The sequence below is a fragment of the Phyllobates terribilis genome, unplaced genomic scaffold (assembly GCF_046119375.1).
Source record: "Phyllobates terribilis strain yellow unplaced genomic scaffold, ASM4611937v1 Scaffold_26__1_contigs__length_17865784, whole genome shotgun sequence".
In the NCBI taxonomy this organism is placed as follows: Eukaryota; Metazoa; Chordata; class Amphibia; order Anura; family Dendrobatidae; genus Phyllobates; species Phyllobates terribilis.
In genome coordinates, this window is record NW_027362786.1 from 3,182,571 (window position 1) to 3,201,567 (window position 18,997).

An 18,997-nucleotide genomic window follows, 5' to 3' on the forward strand; every position below is an offset into this window, starting at 1 on the left:
CTTTCAGATAGGGAAAATGTCAGTGAGCGTTCCGATTTCAGTTCCAGAGCGATTCGCCCAATGAGTCCTTGATACTTAGTCGTTTTCAGCCAATTTTCTGGATTTTTGAAAATTTCACTTCTTTGTGAAAATATCCACTAAATGAGGGAATAATATGTGTGAGGGTACCCCAGGAGAGTTCCAAATGTGTGTGGGTAGAATATATATCCCACGGGGGTAAAATTGAAAAAAGTTGAAAAAAATTTTTTTTTGGACTTAGTCATTTTTCCGGCGTTTATCAGACTTTCAGATAGGGAAAATGTCAGTGAGCGTTCCGATTTCAGTTCCAGAGCGATTCGCCCAATGAGTCCTTGATACTTAGTCGTTTTCAGCCAATTTTCTGGATTTTTGAAAATTTCACTTCTTTGTGAAAATATCCACTAAATGAGGGAATAATATGTGTGAGGGTACCCCAGGAGAGTTCCAAATGTGTGTGGGTAGAATATATATCCCACGGGGGTAAAATTGAAAAAAGTTGAAAAAAATTTTTTTTTGGACTTAGTCATTTTTCTGGCGTTTATCAGACTTTAAGATAGGGGAAATGTCAGTGAGCATTCCCATTTCAGTTCCAGAGCGATTCGCCCAATGAGTCTTTGATATTTAGTCGTTTTCAGCCAATTTTCTGGATTTTTGAAAATTTCACTTCTTTGTGAAAATATCCACTAAATGAGGGAATAATATGTGTGAGGGTACCCCAGGAGAGTTCCAAATGTGTGTGGGTAGAATATATATCCCACGGGGGTAAAATTGAAAAAAGTTGAAAAAAATTTTTTTTTGGACTTAGTCATTTTTCCGGCGTTTATCAGACTTTCAGATAGGGAAAATGTCAGTGAGCGTTCCGATTTCAGTTCCAGAGCGATTCGCCCAATGAGTCCTTGATACTTAGTCGTTTTCAGCCAATTTTCTGGATTTTTGAAAATTTCACTTCTTTGTGAAAAAATCCACTAAATGAGGGAATAATATGTGTGAGGGTACCCCAGGAGAGTTCCAAATGTGTGTGGGTAGAATATATATCCCACGGCGGTAAAATTGAAAAAAGTTGAAAAAAATTTTTTTTTGGACTTAGTCATTTTTCCGGCGTTTATCAGACTTTCAGATAGGGAAAATGTCAGTGAGCGTTCCGATTTCAGTTCCAGAGCGATTCGCCCAATGAGTCCTTGATACTTAGTCGTTTTCAGCCAATTTTCTGGATTTTTGAAAATTTCACTTCTTTGTGAAAATATCCACTAAATGAGGGAATAAAATGTGTGAGGGTACCCCAGGAGAGTTCCAAATGTGTGTGGGTAGAATATATATCCCACGGGGGTAAAATTGAAAAAAGTTGAAAAAAATTTTTTTTTGGACTTAGTCATTTTTCCGGCGTTTATCAGACTTTCAGATAGGGAAAATGTCAGTGAGTGTTCCGATTTCAGTTCCAGAGCGATTCGCCCAATGAGTCCTTGATACTTAGTCGTTTTCAGCCAATTTTCTGGATTTTTGAAAATTTCACTTTTTTGTGAAAATATCCACTAAATGAGGGAATAATATGTGTGAGGGTACCCCAGGAGAGTTCCAAATGTGTGTGGGTAGAATATATATCCCACGGGGGCAAAATTGAAAAAAGTTGAAAAAATTTTTTTTTTGGACTTAGTCATTTTTCCGGCGTTTATCAGACTTTCAGATAGGGAAAATGTCAGTGAGCGTTCCGATTTCAGTTCCAGAGCGATTCGCCCAATGAGTCCTTGATACTTAGTCGTTTTCAGCCAATTTTCTGGATTTTTGAAAATTTCACTTCTTTGTGAAAATATCCACTAAATGAGGGAATAATATGTGTGAGGGTACCCCAGGAGAGTTCCAAATGTGTGTGGGTAGAATATATATCCCACGGGGGTAAAATTGAAAAAAGTTGAAAAAAATTTTTTTTTGGACTTAGTCATTTTTCTGGCGTTTATCAGACTTTAAGATAGGGGAAATGTCAGTGAGCATTCCCATTTCAGTTCCAGAGCGATTCGCCCAATGAGTCTTTGATATTTAGTCGTTTTCAGCCAATTTTCTGGATTTTTGAAAATTTCACTTCTTTGTGAAAATATCCACTAAATGAGGGAATAATATGTGTGAGGGTACCCCAGGAGAGTTCCAAATGTGTGTGGGTAAAATATATATCCCACGGAGGTAAAATTGAAAAAAGTTGAAAAAAATTTTTTTTGGGACTTAGTCATTTTTCCGGCGTTTATCAGACTTTCAGATAGGGAAAATGTCAGTGAGCGTTCCGATTTCAGTTCCAGAGCGATTCGCCCAATGAGTCCTTGATACTTAGTCGTTTTCAGCCAATTTTCTGGATTTTTGAAAATTTCACTTCTTTGTGAAAATATCCACTAAATGAGGGAATAATATGTGTGAGGGTACCCCAGGAGAGTTCCAAATGTGTGTGGGTAGAATATATATCCCACGGGGGTAAAATTGAAAAAAGTTGAAAAAAATTTTTTTTTGGACTTAGTCATTTTTCTGGCGTTTATCAGACTTTAAGATAGGGAAAATGTCAGTGAGCATTCCCATTTCAGTTCCAGAGCGATTCGCCCAATGAGTCTTTGATATTTAGTCGTTTTCAGCCAATTTTCTGGATTTTTGAAAATTTCACTTTTTTGTGAAAATATCCACTAAATGAGGGAATAATATGTGTGAGGGTACCCCAGGAGAGTTCCAAATGTGTGTGGGTAGAATATATATCCCACGGGGGCAAAATTGAAAAAAGTTGAAAAAATTTTTTTTTTGGACTTAGTCATTTTTCCGGCGTTTATCAGACTTTCAGATAGGGAAAATGTCAGTGAGCGTTCCGATTTCAGTTCCAGAGCGATTCGCCCAATGAGTCCTTGATACTTAGTCGTTTTCAGCCAATTTTCTGGATTTTTGAAAATTTCACTTCTTTGTGAAAATATCCACTAAATGAGGGAATAATATGTGTGAGGGTACCCCAGGAGAGTTCCAAATGTGTGTGGGTAGAATATATATCCCACGGGGGTAAAATTGAAAAAAGTTGAAAAAAATTTTTTTTTGGACTTAGTCATTTTTCTGGCGTTTATCAGACTTTAAGATAGGGGAAATGTCAGTGAGCATTCCCATTTCAGTTCCAGAGCGATTCGCCCAATGAGTCTTTGATATTTAGTCGTTTTCAGCCAATTTTCTGGATTTTTGAAAATTTCACTTCTTTGTGAAAATATCCACTAAATGAGGGAATAATATGTGTGAGGGTACCCCAGGAGAGTTCCAAATGTGTGTGGGTAGAATATATATCCCACGGGGGTAAAATTGAAAAAAGTTGAAAAAAATTTTTTTTTGGACTTAGTCATTTTTCCGGCGTTTATCAGACTTTCAGATAGGGAAAATGTCAGTGAGCGTTCCGATTTCAGTTCCAGAGCGATTCGCCCAATGAGTCCTTGATGCTTAGTCGTTTTCAGCCAATTTTCTGGATTTTTGAAAATTTCACTTCTTTGTGAAAATATCCACTAAATGAGGGAATAATATGTGTGAGGGTACCCCAGGAGAGTTTCAAATGTGTGTGGGTAGAATATATATCCCACGGGGGTAAAATTGAAAAAAGTTGAAAAAAATTTTTTTTTGGACTTAGTCATTTTTCCGGCGTTTATGAGACTTTCAGATAGGGAAAATGTCAGTGAGCGTTCCGATTTCAGTTCCAGAGCGATTCGCCCAATGAGTCCTTGATACTTAGTCGTTTTCAGCCAATTTTCTGGATTTTTGAAAATTTCACTTCTTTGTGAAAATATCCACTAAATGAGGGAATAATATGTGTGAGGGTACCCCAGGAGAGTTCCAAATGTGTGTGGGTAGAATATATATCCCACGGGGGTAAAATTGAAAAAAGTTGAAAAAAATTTTTTTTTGGACTTAGTCATTTTTCCGGCGTTTATCAGACTTTCAGATAGGGAAAATGTCAGTGAGTGTTCCGATTTCAGTTCCAGAGCGATTCGCCCAATGAGTCCTTGATACTTAGTCGTTTTCAGCCAATTTTCTGGATTTTTGAAAATTTCACTTTTTTGTGAAAATATCCACTAAATGAGGGAATAATATGTGTGAGGGTACCCCAGGAGAGTTCCAAATGTGTGTGGGTAAAATATATATCCCACGGAGGTAAAATTGAAAAAAGTTGAAAAAATTTTTTTTGGGACTTAGTCATTTTTCCGGCGTTTATCAGACTTTCAGATAGGGAAAATGTCAGTGAGCGTTCCGATTTCAGTTCCAGAGCGATTCGCCCAATGAGTCCTTGATACTTAGTCGTTTTCAGCCAATTTTCTGGATTTTTGAAAATTTCACTTCTTTGTGAAAATATCCACTAAAAGAGGGAATAATATGTGTGAGGGTACCCCAGGAGAGTTCCAAATGTGTGTGGGTAGAATATATATCCCACGGGGGTAAAATTGAAAAAAGTTGAAAAAAATTTTTTTTTGGACTTAGTCATTTTTCTGGCGTTTATCAGACTTTAAGATAGGGGAAATGTCAGTGAGCATTCCCATTTCAGTTCCAGAGCGATTCGCCCAATGAGTCTTTGATATTTAGTCGTTTTCAGCCAATTTTCTGGATTTTTGAAAATTTCACTTCTTTGTGAAAATATCCACTAAATGAGGGAATAATATGTGTGAGGGTACCCCAGGAGAGTTCCAAATGTGTGTGGGTAGAATATATATCCCACGGGGGTAAAATTGAAAAAAGTTGAAAAAAATTTTTTTTTGGACTTAGTCATTTTTCCGGCGTTTATCAGACTTTCAGATAGGGAAAATGTCAGTGAGCGTTCCGATTTCAGTTCCAGAGCGATTCGCCCAATGAGTCCTTGATACTTAGTCGTTTTCAGCCAATTTTCTGGATTTTTGAAAATTTCACTTCTTTGTGAAAATATCCACTAAATGAGGGAATAATATGTGTGAGGGTACCCCAGGAGAGTTCCAAATGTGTGTGGGTAGAATATATATCCCACGGGGGTAAAATTGAAAAAAAGTTGAAAAAAATTTTTTTTTGGACTTAGTCATTTTTCCGGCGTTTATCAGACTTTCAGATAGGGAAAATGTCAGTGAGTGTTCCGATTTCAGTTCCAGAGCGATTCGCCCAATGAGTCCTTGATACTTAGTCGTTTTCAGCCAATTTTCTGGATTTTTGAAAATTTCACTTCTTTGTGAAAATATCCACTAAATGAGGGAATAATATGTGTGAGGGTACCCCAGGAGAGTTCCAAATGTGTGTGGGTAGAATATATATCCCACGGGGGTAAAATTGAAAAAAGTTGAAAAAAATTTTTTTTTGGACTTAGTCATTTTTCCGGCGTTTATCAGACTTTCAGATAGGGAAAATGTCAGTGAGTGTTCCGATTTCAGTTCCAGAGCGATTCGCCCAATGAGTCCTTGATACTTAGTCGTTTTCAGCCAATTTTCTGGATTTTTGAAAATTTCACTTTTTTGTGAAAATATCCACTAAATGAGGGAATAATATGTGTGAGGGTACCCCAGGAGAGTTCCAAATGTGTGTGGGTAAAATATATATCCCACGGAGGTAAAATTGAAAAAAGTTGAAAAAATTTTTTTTGGGACTTAGTCATTTTTCCGGCGTTTATCAGACTTTCAGATAGGGAAAATGTCAGTGAGCGTTCCGATTTCAGTTCCAGAGCGATTCGCCCAATGAGTCCTTGATACTTAGTCGTTTTCAGCCAATTTTCTGGATTTTTGAAAATTTCACTTCTTTGTGAAAATATCCACTAAAAGAGGGAATAATATGTGTGAGGGTACCCCAGGAGAGTTCCAAATGTGTGTGGGTAGAATATATATCCCACGGGGGTAAAATTGAAAAAAGTTGAAAAAAATTTTTTTTTGGACTTAGTCATTTTTCTGGCGTTTATCAGACTTTAAGATAGGGGAAATGTCAGTGAGCATTCCCATTTCAGTTCCAGAGCGATTCGCCCAATGAGTCTTTGATATTTAGTCGTTTTCAGCCAATTTTCTGGATTTTTGAAAATTTCACTTCTTTGTGAAAATATCCACTAAATGAGGGAATAATATGTGTGAGGGTACCCCAGGAGAGTTCCAAATGTGTGTGGGTAGAATATATATCCCACGGGGGTAAAATTGAAAAAAGTTGAAAAAAATTTTTTTTTGGACTTAGTCATTTTTCCGGCGTTTATCAGACTTTCAGATAGGGAAAATGTCAGTGAGCGTTCCGATTTCAGTTCCAGAGCGATTCGCCCAATGAGTCCTTGATACTTAGTCGTTTTCAGCCAATTTTCTGGATTTTTGAAAATTTCACTTCTTTGTGAAAATATCCACTAAATGAGGGAATAATATGTGTGAGGGTACCCCAGGAGAGTTCCAAATGTGTGTGGGTAGAATATATATCCCACGGGGGTAAAATTGAAAAAAGTTGAAAAAAATTTTTTTTTGGACTTAGTCATTTTTCCGGCGTTTATCAGACTTTCAGATAGGGAAAATGTCAGTGAGCGTTCCGATTTCAGTTCCAGAGCGATTCGCCCAATGAGTCCTTGATGCTTAGTCGTTTTCAGCCAATTTTCTGGATTTTTGAAAATTTCACTTCTTTGTGAAAATATCCACTAAATGAGGGAATAATATGTGTGAGGGTACCCCAGGAGAGTTTCAAATGTGTGTGGGTAGAATATATATCCCACGGGGGTAAAATTGAAAAAAGTTGAAAAAAATTTTTTTTTGGACTTAGTCATTTTTCCGGCGTTTATGAGACTTTCAGATAGGGAAAATGTCAGTGAGCGTTCCGATTTCAGTTCCAGAGCGATTCGCCCAATGAGTCCTTGATACTTAGTCGTTTTCAGCCAATTTTCTGGATTTTTGAAAATTTCACTTCTTTGTGAAAATATCCACTAAATGAGGGAATAATATGTGTGAGGGTACCCCAGGAGAGTTCCAAATGTGTGTGGGTAGAATATATATCCCACGGGGGTAAAATTGAAAAAAGTTGAAAAAAATTTTTTTTTGGACTTAGTCATTTTTCCGGCGTTTATCAGACTTTCAGATAGGGAAAATGTCAGTGAGTGTTCCGATTTCAGTTCCAGAGCGATTCGCCCAATGAGTCCTTGATACTTAGTCGTTTTCAGCCAATTTTCTGGATTTTTGAAAATTTCACTTTTTTGTGAAAATATCCACTAAATGAGGGAATAATATGTGTGAGGGTACCCCAGGAGAGTTCCAAATGTGTGTGGGTAAAATATATATCCCACGGAGGTAAAATTGAAAAAAGTTGAAAAAATTTTTTTTGGGACTTAGTCATTTTTCCGGCGTTTATCAGACTTTCAGATAGGGAAAATGTCAGTGAGCGTTCCGATTTCAGTTCCAGAGCGATTCGCCCAATGAGTCCTTGATACTTAGTCGTTTTCAGCCAATTTTCTGGATTTTTGAAAATTTCACTTCTTTGTGAAAATATCCACTAAAAGAGGGAATAATATGTGTGAGGGTACCCCAGGAGAGTTCCAAATGTGTGTGGGTAGAATATATATCCCACGGGGGTAAAATTGAAAAAAGTTGAAAAAAATTTTTTTTTGGACTTAGTCATTTTTCTGGCGTTTATCAGACTTTAAGATAGGGGAAATGTCAGTGAGCATTCCCATTTCAGTTCCAGAGCGATTCGCCCAATGAGTCTTTGATATTTAGTCGTTTTCAGCCAATTTTCTGGATTTTTGAAAATTTCACTTCTTTGTGAAAATATCCACTAAATGAGGGAATAATATGTGTGAGGGTACCCCAGGAGAGTTCCAAATGTGTGTGGGTAGAATATATATCCCACGGGGGTAAAATTGAAAAAAGTTGAAAAAAATTTTTTTTTGGACTTAGTCATTTTTCCGGCGTTTATCAGACTTTCAGATAGGGAAAATGTCAGTGAGCGTTCCGATTTCAGTTCCAGAGCGATTCGCCCAATGAGTCCTTGATACTTAGTCGTTTTCAGCCAATTTTCTGGATTTTTGAAAATTTCACTTCTTTGTGAAAATATCCACTAAATGAGGGAATAATATGTGTGAGGGTACCCCAGGAGAGTTCCAAATGTGTGTGGGTAGAATATATATCCCACGGGGGTAAAATTGAAAAAAAGTTGAAAAAAATTTTTTTTTGGACTTAGTCATTTTTCCGGCGTTTATCAGACTTTCAGATAGGGAAAATGTCAGTGAGTGTTCCGATTTCAGTTCCAGAGCGATTCGCCCAATGAGTCCTTGATACTTAGTCGTTTTCAGCCAATTTTCTGGATTTTTGAAAATTTCACTTCTTTGTGAAAATATCCACTAAATGAGGGAATAATATGTGTGAGGGTACCCCAGGAGAGTTCCAAATGTGTGTGGGTAGAATATATATCCCACGGGGGTAAAATTGAAAAAAGTTGAAAAAAATTTTTTTTTGGACTTAGTCATTTTTCCGGCGTTTATCAGACTTTCAGATAGGGAAAATGTCAGTGAGTGTTCCGATTTCAGTTCCAGAGCGATTCGCCCAATGAGTCCTTGATACTTAGTCGTTTTCAGCCAATTTTCTGGATTTTTGAAAATTTCACTTTTTTGTGAAAATATCCACTAAATGAGGGAATAATATGTGTGAGGGTACCCCAGGAGAGTTCCAAATGTGTGTGGGTAAAATATATATCCCACGGAGGTAAAATTGAAAAAAGTTGAAAAAATTTTTTTTGGGACTTAGTCATTTTTCCGGCGTTTATCAGACTTTCAGATAGGGAAAATGTCAGTGAGCGTTCCGATTTCAGTTCCAGAGCGATTCGCCCAATGAGTCCTTGATACTTAGTCGTTTTCAGCCAATTTTCTGGATTTTTGAAAATTTCACTTCTTTGTGAAAATATCCACTAAAAGAGGGAATAATATGTGTGAGGGTACCCCAGGAGAGTTCCAAATGTGTGTGGGTAGAATATATATCCCACGGGGGTAAAATTGAAAAAAGTTGAAAAAAATTTTTTTTTGGACTTAGTCATTTTTCTGGCGTTTATCAGACTTTAAGATAGGGGAAATGTCAGTGAGCATTCCCATTTCAGTTCCAGAGCGATTCGCCCAATGAGTCTTTGATATTTAGTCGTTTTCAGCCAATTTTCTGGATTTTTGAAAATTTCACTTCTTTGTGAAAATATCCACTAAATGAGGGAATAATATGTGTGAGGGTACCCCAGGAGAGTTCCAAATGTGTGTGGGTAGAATATATATCCCACGGGGGTAAAATTGAAAAAAGTTGAAAAAAATTTTTTTTTGGACTTAGTCATTTTTCCGGCGTTTATCAGACTTTCAGATAGGGAAAATGTCAGTGAGCGTTCCGATTTCAGTTCCAGAGCGATTCGCCCAATGAGTCCTTGATACTTAGTCGTTTTCAGCCAATTTTCTGGATTTTTGAAAATTTCACTTCTTTGTGAAAATATCCACTAAAAGAGGGAATAATATGTGTGAGGGTACCCCAGGAGAGTTCCAAATGTGTGTGGGTAGAATATATATCCCACGGGGGTAAAATTGAAAAAAGTTGAAAAAAATTTTTTTTTGGACTTAGTCATTTTTCTGGCGTTTATCAGACTTTAAGATAGGGGAAATGTCAGTGAGCATTCCCATTTCAGTTCCAGAGCGATTCGCCCAATGAGTCTTTGATATTTAGTCGTTTTCAGCCAATTTTCTGGATTTTTGAAAATTTCACTTCTTTGTGAAAATATCCACTAAATGAGGGAATAATATGTGTGAGGGTACCCCAGGAGAGTTCCAAATGTGTGTGGGTAGAATATATATCCCACGGGGGTAAAATTGAAAAAAGTTGAAAAAAATTTTTTTTTGGACTTAGTCATTTTTCCGGCGTTTATCAGACTTTCAGATAGGGAAAATGTCAGTGAGCGTTCCGATTTCAGTTCCAGAGCGATTCGCCCAATGAGTCCTTGATACTTAGTCGTTTTCAGCCAATTTTCTGGATTTTTGAAAATTTCACTTCTTTGTGAAAATATCCACTAAATGAGGGAATAATATGTGTGAGGGTACCCCAGGAGAGTTCCAAATGTGTGTGGGTAGAATATATATCCCACGGGGGTAAAATTGAAAAAAAGTTGAAAAAAATTTTTTTTTGGACTTAGTCATTTTTCCGGCGTTTATCAGACTTTCAGATAGGGAAAATGTCAGTGAGTGTTCCGATTTCAGTTCCAGAGCGATTCGCCCAATGAGTCCTTGATACTTAGTCGTTTTCAGCCAATTTTCTGGATTTTTGAAAATTTCACTTCTTTGTGAAAATATCCACTAAATGAGGGAATAATATGTGTGAGGGTACCCCAGGAGAGTTCCAAATGTGTGTGGGTAGAATATATATCCCACGGGGGTAAAATTGAAAAAAGTTGAAAAAAATTTTTTTTTGGACTTAGTCATTTTTCCGGCGTTTATCAGACTTTCAGATAGGGAAAATGTCAGTGAGTGTTCCGATTTCAGTTCCAGAGCGATTCGCCCAATGAGTCCTTGATACTTAGTCGTTTTCAGCCAATTTTCTGGATTTTTGAAAATTTCACTTTTTTGTGAAAATATCCACTAAATGAGGGAATAATATGTGTGAGGGTACCCCAGGAGAGTTCCAAATGTGTGTGGGTAAAATATATATCCCACGGAGGTAAAATTGAAAAAAGTTGAAAAAATTTTTTTTGGGACTTAGTCATTTTTCCGGCGTTTATCAGACTTTCAGATAGGGAAAATGTCAGTGAGCGTTCCGATTTCAGTTCCAGAGCGATTCGCCCAATGAGTCCTTGATACTTAGTCGTTTTCAGCCAATTTTCTGGATTTTTGAAAATTTCACTTCTTTGTGAAAATATCCACTAAAAGAGGGAATAATATGTGTGAGGGTACCCCAGGAGAGTTCCAAATGTGTGTGGGTAGAATATATATCCCACGGGGGTAAAATTGAAAAAAGTTGAAAAAAATTTTTTTTTGGACTTAGTCATTTTTCTGGCGTTTATCAGACTTTAAGATAGGGGAAATGTCAGTGAGCATTCCCATTTCAGTTCCAGAGCGATTCGCCCAATGAGTCTTTGATATTTAGTCGTTTTCAGCCAATTTTCTGGATTTTTGAAAATTTCACTTCTTTGTGAAAATATCCACTAAATGAGGGAATAATATGTGTGAGGGTACCCCAGGAGAGTTCCAAATGTGTGTGGGTAGAATATATATCCCACGGGGGTAAAATTGAAAAAAGTTGAAAAAAATTTTTTTTTGGACTTAGTCATTTTTCCGGCGTTTATCAGACTTTCAGATAGGGAAAATGTCAGTGAGCGTTCCGATTTCAGTTCCAGAGCGATTCGCCCAATGAGTCCTTGATACTTAGTCGTTTTCAGCCAATTTTCTGGATTTTTGAAAATTTCACTTCTTTGTGAAAATATCCACTAAATGAGGGAATAATATGTGTGAGGGTACCCCAGGAGAGTTCCAAATGTGTGTGGGTAGAATATATATCCCACGGGGGTAAAATTGAAAAAAAGTTGAAAAAAATTTTTTTTTGGACTTAGTCATTTTTCCGGCGTTTATCAGACTTTCAGATAGGGAAAATGTCAGTGAGTGTTCCGATTTCAGTTCCAGAGCGATTCGCCCAATGAGTCCTTGATACTTAGTCGTTTTCAGCCAATTTTCTGGATTTTTGAAACTTTCACTTCTTTGTGAAAATATCCACTAAATGAGGGAATAATATGTGTGAGGGTACCCCAGGAGAGTTCCAAATGTGTATGGGTAGAATATATATCCCACGGGGGTAAAATTGAAAAAAGTTGAAAAAAATTTTTTTTTGGACTTTGTCATTTTTCTGGCGTTTATCAGACTTTAAGATAGGGAAAATGTCAGTGAGCATTCTCATTTCAGTTCCAGAGCGATTCGCCCAATGAGTCTTTGATATTTAGTCGTTTTCAGCCAATTTTCTGGATTTTTGAAAATTTCACTTTTTTGTGAAAATATCCACTAAATGAGGGAATAATATGTGTGATGGTACCCCAGGAGAGTTCCAAATGTGTGTGGGTAGAATATATATCCCACGGGGGTAAAATTGAAAAAAGTTGAAAAAAATTTTTTTTTGGACTTAGTCATTTTTCCGGCGTTTATCAGACTTTCAGATAGGGAAAATGTCAGTGAGCGTTCCGATTTCAGTTCCAGAGCGATTCGCCCAATGAGTCCTTGATACTTAGTCGTTTTCAGCCAATTTTCTGGATTTTTGAAAATTTCACTTCTTTGTGAAAATATCCACTAAATGAGGGAATAATATGTGTGAGGGTACCCCAGGAGAGTTCCAAATGTGTGTGGGTAGAATATATATCCCACGGGGGTAAAATTGAAAAAAGTTGAAAAAAATTTTTTTTTGGACTTATTCATTTTTCTGGCGTTTATCAGACTTTAAGATAGGGGAAATGTCAGTGAGCATTCCCATTTCAGTTCCAGAGCGATTCGCCCAATGAGTCTTTGATATTTAGTCGTTTTCAGCCAATTTTCTGGATTTTTGAAAATTTCACTTCTTTGTGAAAATATCCACTAAATGAGGGAATAATATGTGTGAGGGTACCCCAGGAGAGTTCCAAATGTGTGTGGGTAGAATATATATCCCACGGGGGCAAATATGAAAAAAGTTGAAAAAATTTTTTTTTTGGACTTAGTCATTTTTCCGGCGTTTATGAGACTTTCAGATAGGGAAAATGTCAGTGAGCGTTCCGATTTCAGTTCCAGAGCGATTCGCCCAATGAGTCCTTGATACTTAGTCGTTTTCAGCCAATTTTCTGGATTTTTGAAAATTTCACTTCTTTGTGAAAATATCCACTAAATGAGGGAATAATATGTGTGAGGGTACCCCAGGAGAGTTCCAAATGTGTGTGGGTAGAATATATATCCCACGGGGGTAAAATTGAAAAAAGTTGAAAAAAATTTTTTTTTGGACTTATTCATTTTTCTGGCGTTTATCAGACTTTAAGATAGGGGAAATGTCAGTGAGCATTCCCATTTCAGTTCCAGAGCGATTCGCCCAATGAGTCTTTGATATTTAGTCGTTTTCAGCCAATTTTCTGGATTTTTGAAAATTTCACTTCTTTGTGAAAATATCCACTAAATGAGGGAATAATATGTGTGAGGGTACCCCAGGAGAGTTCCAAATGTGTGTGGGTAGAATATATATCCCACGGGGGCAAATATGAAAAAAGTTGAAAAAATTTTTTTTTTGGACTTAGTCATTTTTCCGGCGTTTATGAGACTTTCAGATAGGGAAAATGTCAGTGAGCGTTCCGATTTCAGTTCCAGAGCGATTCGCCCAATGAGTCCTTGATACTTAGTCGTTTTCAGCCAATTTTCTGGATTTTTGAAAATTTCACTTCTTTGTGAAAATATCCACTAAATGAGGGAATAATATGTGTGAGAGTACCCCAGGAGAGTTCCAAATGTGTGTGGGTAGAATATATATCCCACGGGGGTAAAATTGAAAAAAGTTGAAAAAAATTTTTTTTTGGACTTAGTCATTTTTCTGGCGTTTATCAGACTTTAAGATAGGGGAAATGTCAGTGAGCATTCCCATTTCAGTTCCAGAGCGATTCGCCCAATGAGTCTTTGATATTTAGTCGTTTTCAGCCAATTTTCTGGATTTTTGAAAATTTCACTTCTTTGTGAAAATATCCACTAAATGAGGGAATAATATGTGTGAGGGTACCCCAGAAGAGTTCCAAATGTGTGTGGGTAGAATATATATACCACGGGGGTAAAATTGAAAAAAGTTGAAAAAAAATTTTTTTTGGACTTAGTCATTTTTCCGGCGTTTATCAGACTTTCAGATAGGGAAAATGTCAGTGAGCGTTCCGATTTCAGTTCCAGAGCGATTCGCCCAATGAGTCCTTGATACTTAGTCGTTTTCAGCCAATTTTCTGGATTTTTGAAAATTTCACTTCTTTGTGAAAATATCCACTAAATGAGGGAATAATATGTGTGAGGGTACCCCAGGAGAGTTCCAAATGTGTGTGGGTAGAATATATATCCCACGGGGGTAAAATTGAAAAAAGTTGAAAAAAATTTTTTTTTTGACTTAGTCATTTTTCCGGCGTTTATCAGACTTTCAGATAGGGAAAATGTCAGTGAGCGTTCCGATTTCAGTTCCAGAGCGATTCGCCCAATGAGTCTTTGATATTTAGTCGTTTTCAGCCAATTTTCTGGATTTTTGAAAATTTCACTTTTTTGTGAAAATATCCACTAAATGAGGGAATAATATGTGTGAGGGTACCCCAGGAGAGTTCCAAATGTGTGTGGGTAGAATATATATCCCACGGGGGTAAAATTGAAAGAAGTTGAAAAAAATTTTTTTTTGGACTTAGTCATTTTTCCGGCGTTTATCAGACTTTCAGATAGGGAAAATGTCAGTGAGCGTTCCGATTTCAGTTCCAGAGCGATTCGCCCAATGAGTCCTTGATACTTAGTCATTTTCAGCCAATTTTCTGGATTTTTGAAAATTTCACTTCTTTGTGAAAATATCCAATAAATGAGGGAATAATATGTGTGAGGGTACCCCAGGAGAGTTCCAAATGTGTGTGGGTAGAATATATATCCCACGGGGGTAAAATTGAAAAAAGTTGAAAAAAATTTTTTTTTGGACTTAGTCATTTTTCTGGTGTTTATCAGACTTTAAGATAGGGGAAATGTCAGTGAGCATTCCCATTTCAGTTCCAGAGCGATTCGCCCAATGAGTCTTTGATATTTAGTCGTTTTCAGCCAATTTTCTGGATTTTTGAAAATTTCACTTTTTTGTGAAAATATCCACTAAATGAGGGAATAATATGTGTGATGGTACCCCAGGAGAGTTCCAAATGTGTGTGGGTAGAATATATATCCCACGGGGGTAAAATTGAAAAAAGTTGAAAAAAATTTTTTTTTGGACTTAGTCATTTTTCCGGCGTTTATCAGACTTTCAGATAGGGAAAATGTCAGTGAGCGTTCCGATTTCAGTTCCAGAGCGATTCGCCCAATGAATCCTTGATACTTAGTCGTTTTCAGCCAATTTTCTGGATTTTTGAAAATTTCACTTCTTTGTGAAAATATCCACTAAATGAGGGAATAATATGTGTGAGGGTACCCCAGGAGAGTTCCAAATGTGTGTGGGTAGAATATATATCCCACGGGGGTAAAATTGAAAAAAGTTGAAAAAAATTTTTTTTTGGACTTAGTCATTTTTCTGGCGTTTATCAGACTTTAAGATAGGGGAAATGTCAGTGAGCATTCCCATTTCAGTTCCAGAGCGATTCGCCCAATGAGTCTTTGATATTTAGTCGTTTTCAGCCAATTTTCTGGATTTTTGAAAATTTCACTTCTTTGTGAAAATATCCACTAAATGAGGGAATAATATGTGTGAGGGTACCCCAGGAGAGTTCCAAATGTGTGTGGGTAGAATATATATCCCACGGGGGCAAATATGAAAAAAGTTGAAAAAATTTTTTTTTTGGACTTAGTCATTTTTCCGGCGTTTATGAGACTTTCAGATAGGGAAAATGTCAGTGAGCGTTCCGATTTCAGTTCCAGAGCGATTCGCCCAATGAGTCCTTGATACTTAGTCGTTTTCAGCCAATTTTCTGGATTTTTGAAAATTTCACTTCTTTGTGAAAATATCCACTAAATGAGGGAATAATATGTGTGAGAGTACCCCAGGAGAGTTCCAAATGTGTGTGGGTAGAATATATATCCCACGGGGGTAAAATTGAAAAAAGTTGAAAAAAATTTTTTTTTGGACTTAGTCATTTTTCTGGCGTTTATCAGACTTTAAGATAGGGGAAATGTCAGTGAGCATTCCCATTTCAGTTCCAGAGCGATTCGCCCAATGAGTCTTTGATATTTAGTCGTTTTCAGCCAATTTTCTGGATTTTTGAAAATTTCACTTCTTTGTGAAAATATCCACTAAATGAGGGAATAATATGTGTGAGGGTACCCCAGAAGAGTTCCAAATGTGTGTGGGTAGAATATATATACCACGGGGGTAAAATTGAAAAAAGTTGAAAAAAAATTTTTTTTGGACTTAGTCATTTTTCCGGCGTTTATCAGACTTTCAGATAGGGAAAATGTCAGTGAGCGTTCCGATTTCAGTTCCAGAGCGATTCGCCCAATGAGTCCTTGATACTTAGTCGTTTTCAGCCAATTTTCTGGATTTTTGAAAATTTCACTTCTTTGTGAAAATATCCACTAAATGAGGGAATAATATGTGTGAGGGTACCCCAGGAGAGTTCCAAATGTGTGTGGGTAGAATATATATCCCACGGGGGTAAAATTGAAAAAAGTTGAAAAAAATTTTTTTTTTGACTTAGTCATTTTTCCGGCGTTTATCAGACTTTCAGATAGGGAAAATGTCAGTGAGCGTTCCGATTTCAGTTCCAGAGCGATTCGCCCAATGAGTCTTTGATATTTAGTCGTTTTCAGCCAATTTTCTGGATTTTTGAAAATTTCACTTTTTTGTGAAAATATCCACTAAATGAGGGAATAATATGTGTGAGGGTACCCCAGGAGAGTTCCAAATGTGTGTGGGTAGAATATATATCCCACGGGGGTAAAATTGAAAGAAGTTGAAAAAAATTTTTTTTTGGACTTAGTCATTTTTCCGGCGTTTATCAGACTTTCAGATAGGGAAAATGTCAGTGAGCGTTCCGATTTCAGTTCCAGAGCGATTCGCCCAATGAATCCTTGATACTTAGTCGTTTTCAGCCAATTTTCTGGATTTTTGAAAATTTCACTTCTTTGTGAAAATATCCACTAAATGAGGGAATAATATGTGTGAGGGTACCCCAGGAGAGTTCCAAATGTGTGTGGGTAGAATATATATCCCACGGGGGTAAAATTGAAAAAAGTTGAAAAAAATTTTTTTTTGGACTTAGTCATTTTTCCGGCGTTTATCAGACTTTCAGATAGGGAAAATGTCAGTGAGTGTTCCGATTTCAGTTCCAGAGCGATTCGCCCAATGAGTCCTTGATACTTAGTCGTTTTCAGCCAATTTTCTGGATTTTTGAAAATTTCACTTTTTTGTGAAAATATCCACTAAATGAGGGAATAATATGTGTGAGGGTACCCCAGGAGAGTTCTAAATGTGTGTGGGTAGAATATATATCCCACGGAGGTAAAATTGAAAAAAGTTGAAAAAAATTTTTTTGGGGACTTAGTCATTTTTCCGGCGTTTATCAGACTTTCAGATAGGGAAAATGTCAGTGAGCGTTCCGATTTCAGTTCCAGAGCGATTCGCCCAATGAGTCCTTGATACTTAGTCGTTTTCAGCCAATTTTCTGGATTTTTGAAAATTTCACTTCTTTGTGAAAATATCCACTAAATGAGGGAATAATATGTGTGAGGGTACCCCAGGAGAGTTCCAAATGTGTGTGGGTAGAATATATATCCCACGGGGGTAAAATAGAAAAAAATTTTTTTTTGGACTTAGTCATTTTTCCGGCGTTTATCAGACTTTCAGATAGGGAAAATGTCAGTGAGCGTTCCGATTTCAGTTCCAGAGCGATTCGCCCAATGAGTCCTTGATACTTAGTCGTTTTCAGCCAATTTTCTGGATTTTTGAAAATTTCACTTCTTTGTGAAAATATCCACTAAATGAGGGAATAATATGTGTGAGGGTACCCCAGGAGAGTTCCAAATGTGTGTGGGTAGAATATATATCCCACGGGGGTAAAATTGAAAAAAGTTGAAAAAAATTTTTTTTTGGACTTAGTCATTTTTCCGGCGTTTATCAGACTTTCAGATAGGGAAAATGTCAGTGAGCGTTCCGATTTCAGTTCCAGAGCGATTCGCCCAATGAGTCCTTGATACTTAGTCGTTTTCAGCCAATTTTCTGGATTTTTGAAAATTTCACTTCTTTGTGAAAAAATCCACTAAATGAGGGAATAATATGTGTGAGGGTACCCCAGGAGAGTTCCAAATGTGTGTGGGTAGAATATATATCCCACGGCGGTAAAATTGAAAAAAGTTGAAAAAAATTTTTTTTTGGACTTAGTCATTTTTCCGGCGTTTATCAGACTTTCAGATAGGGAAAATGTCAGTGAGCGTTCCGATTTCAGTTCCAGAGCGATTCGCCCAATGAGTCCTTGATACTTAGTCGTTTTCAGCCAATTTTCTGGATTTTTGAAAATTTCACTTCTTTGTGAAAATATCCACTAAATGAGGGAATAATATGTGTGAGGGTACCCCAGGAGAGTTCCAAATGTGTGTGGGTAGAATATATATCCCACGGGGGTAAAATTGAAAAAAGTTGAAAAAAAATTTTTTTTGGACTTAGTCATTTTTCCGGCATTTATCAGACTTTAAGATAGGGGAAATGTCAGTGAGCATTCCCATTTCAGTTCCAGAGCGATTCGCCCAATGAGTCTTTGATATTTAGTCGTTTTCAGCCAATTTTCTGGATTTTTGAAAATTTCACTTCTTTGTGAAAATATTCACTAAATGAGGGAATAATATGTGTGAGGGTACCCCAGGAGAGTTCCAAATGTGTGTGGGTAGAATATATATCCCACGGGGGTAAAATTGAAAAAAGTTGAAAAAAATTTTTTTTGGGACTTAGTCATTTTTCCGGCGTTTATCAGACTTTCAGATAGGGAAAATGTCAGTGAGCGTTCCGATTTCAGTTCCAGAGCGATTTGCCCAATGAGTCCTTGATACTTAGTCGTTTTCAGCCAATTTTCTGGATTTTTGAAAATTTCACTTTTTTGTGAAAATATCCACTAAATGAGGGAATAATATGTGTGATGGTACCCCAGGAGAGTTCCAAATGTGTGTGGGTAGAATATATATCCCACGGGGGTAAAATTGAAAAAAGTTGAAAAAAATTTTTTTTTGGACTTAGTCATTTTTCCGGCGTTTATCAGACTTTCAGATAGGGAAAATGTCAGTGAGCGTTCCGATTTCAGTTCCAGAGCGATTCGCCCAATGAGTCCTTGATACTTAGTCGTTTTCAGCCAATTTTCTGGATTTTTGAAAATT